Below are 6,451 nucleotides of genomic sequence, written 5' to 3' on the forward strand. Positions count from 1 at the left end.
ACGCATTCAAGCCCACACCTGACTTTTATTGGATTCTGCATGATATGGTAAAAGGCTTGGTCAGCCACCATCCCATCTAAAATCAATACAAAGTATTCACACCTTTAAACTGAGATTAGGTTTTCTGCAACTACTCATATGCACACACAGAAAAGACACACCTGAGAACAGCAATAAAGTATGTTGGCAGAGTCCACAGTTCTCCTCAGATCCAAACCACATTAACAAAACAGCCCGGACTCACCAAATGGCACCAAATGACACGGTAATTTGTAAGTCACCTTTGCTGCTCTTGGCGTGTCATGTGTACGCCATGTAGTCTGTACTGACTGCAATGCAAAGGCATCCACGTGAATATGCTACGCTCAGAGCTAGTGACGTGAAATAACAAGTGAGAAAGACGTGGATGGGTTATTATGTAGTTATTTAAAGCCCAACCATGATGTTTTTCCTAAACCCAACTAAGTGGTTCTTTTGCCTAAACCTAATTGCGGCCATTACGGTAGTTTTGTTGCCTAAACATAACCGCGACCATTTCACAGTAACGACATGGCGTTAAATGATATGCAAAACGCTGTTTCACAACGTTAACCCTGTGGTGTATAAATTACATGTGAAAAGCCTAAAGGCCCAGACACACCCATGGATGTATAAAGAGAACTGGATACACCTGACCCAACACATCAGCATAACATCCAATGGGCAGGCTGCACGCACACACATGCTGCACACACATACCTGGCCCTACTACACCCATCTACAAACGCTATGCTCTTAGCTTGACTCACATTTAGAGGACAAAAACTCAACTCAGCAGAAGTCAGGTCACTTTTAACTGTGAGCAACACAACACTCCTACTATAGAAAGTAAACCTTAAAGTATAGCCTGCTCCTACATGCTCTAATCATATTGATATAATAGGTCAAATATAAAACACTGGTTAAACACATTTACATACAATGTATTCTCATTATAAGTAATGAGAATACATTACATATAATATATACTGTATACTACATACTGTACATATGTATGTAGTATGATATCTGCCCAAAAATTATTCCTAATTTTCTATGCGTTTTCCTATGAATGCCCAGCAACACGTGTCAGTTTCTGCTCGTTACATGCAAACAGTCTTTTCTAAATAAACATCAGTCTTCACAGGAAACAACTGTGTTAGGTTAGGTTAGGTTAGGAGAACTGGATACAGCGTTGGAGGAGGACTCCCGTTCATTCCTATGAAAGTTGCTCAGTGCCTCAAGCCAAACTACCAAATGATAAAGTACCTGGATCATCCAGCGATCTTCCTCATCCATTGGGCCCATAGAGCAGGCGCAGTAGCATTTCCTTTAACCTCGGCTCCCAGGCCTCACTCCAGCCTCGGTCTGGGTCTCATTCACATTAATGGAGGAAGGGAAATAACTCTGGATACAGCTATTAGTGCATTTTACAACTTTTAGGACCTGATGATTTAAATAAGGGCTATTCAAGTTGATTTACCTAAAAAAAAAACTTATCCGCCAAGTTACAGACATCTCTTTCCCAAAATAAGTCTATAGGGAAAAGTCTTTTGGGGCCCAATGGCATCATGTGATGGACACGTTGTAGTACCACCGTTTGGCCACTACGAATATTTGCTTCTCAGCCCGGCACTCTTCCTGGGGGCTTGGACAGCCTAGTTTTTTTGGTGGAAAAACACAGAAGACTCTTCTCATTTTTCATCTTTATCTCATCTGATCATTCCAACACGGATATTTTCACAGCGACATGAACATCTGTAGTGAAGCTAAGTGGTGAGTGAGGGTGGTGTGAAAATGAACGTCAAACGCCGCTTTGTTTCATGTACGTATTATAACAACAGCTTGTATATCCCCAGTCCTCGAGCTTCCGGTTTCCCTTTTTCAAAGACAGATACAGACTACCGCCACCTGCCGGTCGGGAGAGTTATTACATGTCATGCAGGCGCAGAAGGTACAGTAGCTATGTGGTAGTTGGCCGTTGGCTGTCGTCTTTGTGGTGTGTTCAAATACAACTTGTCAGCCAAGACAAAGGCAACGTGAAGTGACTCAACGGGCGGCCTTCGTCGCCGTTGGTTCTTTGATGTGGGGTTGGTGTGTCTGGGCCTTAAAATGCGTTATCATGAGACGCAGAATGTCCTTGAAATGTTGTGCGTCTATTTTAAAAATGGTGTTGTTATTTCAGTATTCAGTGAAGTGATTGTAACCAGTTTTGTACTAACAATACATACATTTCTCCACATTTTGGGAAATTCATTTGTTTGCTTTCTTGATGAGAGGGAGATGAGAAGATTGATACCACTTTAGTGTTTGTACCGTAAATACGAAGCTACAGCCTGGACACAGTTAGCTTAGCTTAGCACAAAGTCTAGAAACAGGGGGAAACAGCCTGGCTCTGTCCAATAGTGAAATAACTGCCTACAGTTTTTTGTTCGGATTAAACAAACAAGGTATATGAAGGGAGTTTAAGAGGCACTGATAGAGCAGAGCCAGGCTAGCTGTCCCCCCCTGTTTCTAGTCTTTGTGCTAAGCTAAGCTAACCTGATGCGGGCGATAGCTTCATATTTGACTGACAGATATGGGAGTGATATTAATCTCCTCATCTAACTCGTGCAAGAAAGCAAATAAGTGCATTTCCCAAAATATCAAACTATTCCTTTAAAAAGAAACTGGAACTGACATGGTAGCCATAGGTTGCTATTTTTCTGTTCCAGCTCAGTCTTTTGTCCAACTACACATGTAATCATTAGTGCTCTCGACAGATTCTCCCATGTCAACATCCAGGACTAACACCTCTTCTTGAGGTTACTCTTGAGCTTCAAAGCTGTCAGAGTAGAGTGGAAGTGCTAGACACACAAACACATTTCCTTCTTCCTCTAACTCAAAACCTGCAGTGTTTCTATCCCCTCTCTCTGTCGCTGCTTCTCCTTGGAGGCTCACACTTTTGTCAACATAAAAGTATGACCTCCCATTCCTAGCGTTTGAACTCTGACTTTTCCCACTTTCACCCCTTGGATAGAGCGGACGGAATGACGCTCCCATCCTGTCATTTTTCCAACTGTCCCCCTCCTTTCCATTCCTTTCCTTTCCTCTGCTCCCCCCCTTTTCTCCATCACTCCCTTTCCTCGTTTTCCTCCTCCCTCATATCTTCTGCTTTCCTGAATTCCTCCCGTGTTCCCGATGGTCTGGTATGTTTCACACGTTCCCAGTGATGTGTCAAGGAATGTTGTCTTTCCCTTGCCTATTTAACAACAACACTTGCTATTTATTTAAGGGTCCTTTTTGCTGCCAACTCTCCGACAGTTACATAGAATAGAATGCACAAGAAATCAATGATGTCATGCACACAGGCTGTCAGAAAATGGGTTAAATAAGAAATGGTGGATGGACATTTTTACAAGTCAGCAAATGGATGTATTTGCCCTCTAGAGTCCTAGAAATGCAAGTGCATGATCTAATTCTGACAGATCAGTGAGCGTTAGACCTTTGTAAAACAGAGCAATAGCCAATAATATATATATATTAGGGCTGTTAATCGATTAAAATATTTAATCGCAATTAATCGCATGATTGTCAATAGTTAATCGGGATTAATCTCATATGAATCACACATTTTTTATCTGTTCAAAATGTACCTTAAAGTGAGATTTGTCAAGTATTTAATACTCTTAAGTGGTGGACACACTACCAACGTCAGGAGCGCGTCGCGGCTGCGTGGCGTGTTGTTTTTTAGAGTGGCCACACTGCCTACATGAGACGCACGTCTCACGCGCGTCAGACGCGCGTCTATTTTATAGAATAGAGGGCTTGCCTATTTTTCACGCGAGCCGCGCGCGTCTCAGCTGCGTCTCTCAGCAGCAACAGACAGTGAAGGTGATCTATTGACTGTATATTAACATCATATCAGCAAGACTTTACTACAGTTTCGATGTCTATCTGTAGAATATGTTACGGAGATGAAAAAAGTAAAGACTTATTTTTTAAATCAACACTTCCTGCTTTTATTTCGAAATAAAAGCCCTCAAGCGTTTTTTCTGTGGACAGAATTCCTTCATTTGTTAACACAAGGCTTTTATTCTGAAATATGTGCCAGACAGTGTTCTAGAACACAGAATGACTTGGAGAGCTCAATGAAGGAATATAGTAGGAGTTTTAATTGTGTTATTACTATTATTTACAAATTACCACACGTTTCTGAACCTTTCTCTGTCTAAAATAAATATAAATCACATTTATCATGAAGTTAAATGGCCATTAAAAGGCAAACTCTATGTAGAAAGAAAGGGCTGACCACAGCAGCAGAAACCCAGCAGACACGCAGCCGACACCCAGCTAGTGTGAACACCAGACGCGTGAATCACACAGCCACCGCGCGACGCAGCCTCCACGCGCTCCTGACGTTGGTAGTGTGCCCACCACTTTATCAACACGGGAGTGGGCAAATATGCTGCTATATGCAAATGTATGTATATATTTATTATTGTAAATCAATTAACAACACAAAACAATGACAAATATTGTCCAGAAACCCTCACAGGTACTGCATTTAGCATAAAACAACGTAATGACTATGACAATGACTTGCCCCAAACTGCATGTGATTATCATAAAGTGGGCATGTCTGTAAAGGGGAGACTCGTGGGTACCCATAGAACCCATTTACATTCACATATCTGGAGGTCAAAGGTCAAGGGACCCCTTTGAAAATGGCCATGACAGTCTTTCCTCACCAAAATTTAGCGTAAGTTTGGAGCGTTATTTAACTTCCTTCATGACAAGCTAGTATGACATGGTTGGATTAATTATGTTTTCATATGTATCTTCAATCTAGCTTTAAAACGGAGTCTGCTACAACCTAAAAATCGCGAGTTGCGTATTAAAACTGTGACAGCCCTAATATATATATATATATATAACAACATTTCCAATCATAATTCATGCCTTTTTATTCTGCTAGAGGTGATTATGATAGACTCATAGTCTCACAGACACAACTCAAATTGTGCGATTTTCTGATTTTGCCAAAGGAACATTTCCGTAATCAAATCTTCAACTGTAAAAATTCTCCCTAAATAAAAAAATGTGGGAAGCTGCTGCAGCAGAAACAACAATCAGCATATTCCCTCATTTCAACAAACATGCCGCTGCAAGTCGCACCGTCGAATGAATGAGCTTTGTGTCCTGGGAAAGCTTCCTGGAGTTGCTTGAAAACCTTCAGCAGGGGGTGTGGCATTGCTGTAACCGTTGGCTGTTGACAAACTACCAGGATGGATGATGACCAAGTTTCTTTGAAAATGCAATCTCATGCAGAGGAGGATTATTTGGTATCTGTTTTCTTTTTCACAAAAGTAAGAAATGAATGTTCCTTTTCTTTTCCTAAAAGTGATCTAACTAGTTTTGATCTGAAGCACCAACCCACAAAGCATTTTACATACAAAAAGGAGGAGATGGTTAACATTTTATTTTGGGCGGGAACAACTTCTCACACACTTAAAGGGCGGGTCCATTTGCATTCTTTTCAGGGTTTTTTTTCAAATGGGAAACCCACTCAGCCGTTTGCAAAAAGCAGTGTGCTAGGTTGCAAAAGTAAGCTACTCAATAAGATTAGGAACAAGCCCCCAGGAAGCACATTTTCGTAGTGGCCAAACGGCGGTAATACAACTTCCGTGTCTGTCACGTGATGCCATTGGGCCCCAGAAGACTTTTTCCCATAGACTTACATTGGGAAAGACACATTGGTAACTCTGCAGATAATTTTTTTGAGGTAAATCAACTTCCGAGTACGAACACTCTAATAGCTCTTATTTAAATCATTAGGTCGTAAAAGTTGTAAAATGCACTAACTAAATGAGTTATTTCCCTTCCTCCGTTCATGTGAACGAGACCCAGACCGCGGCTGGACCGAGGGCTGGGAGGCGGAGTTAAAGGAAACCCTACCCGAAACCCGTCTGCTCTCTGGGCTCAATGGATGCGGAAGATCGCCGGATGATCCGGGTACTTTATCACTCGGCAGTCGAGCTATTTCGGCCTCATGCGCCACTGAGAAACTCATAGGAGTGAACAGGAGCCTGCCTCCGACGCTGTATCCAGTTCTCTTTATACGTCCATGGATATGAATAATGTGAACGCTAGCACTAGCTGAGTCAACGTTAGCCGGACTAGTTAGCTGCCAGTACTCCTGTCTCCTTCTCCAAACTGGGAGGGTGCCGACGGCCATTTAAGTTACTATATGTATTACACTGACTATAAAGATGTATACTGTATATGTTGCAGCATCATCATGTAGAAACCTACGTCAGGTCACGTGGGAAAATGTTTTTTGAGAGGCTTTGAAGGGAAAATAGCATTTTGATGCTAAAACATACATACTTCAACCAAAAATACTAAATCACCTGTACTGAGTAGTTTCCACATGTTGTCACATCTTTGTTTC

The sequence above is a fragment of the Sebastes fasciatus genome, chromosome 14, assembly GCF_043250625.1.
Source record: "Sebastes fasciatus isolate fSebFas1 chromosome 14, fSebFas1.pri, whole genome shotgun sequence".
Lineage (NCBI taxonomy): Eukaryota > Metazoa > Chordata > Actinopteri > Perciformes > Sebastidae > Sebastes > Sebastes fasciatus.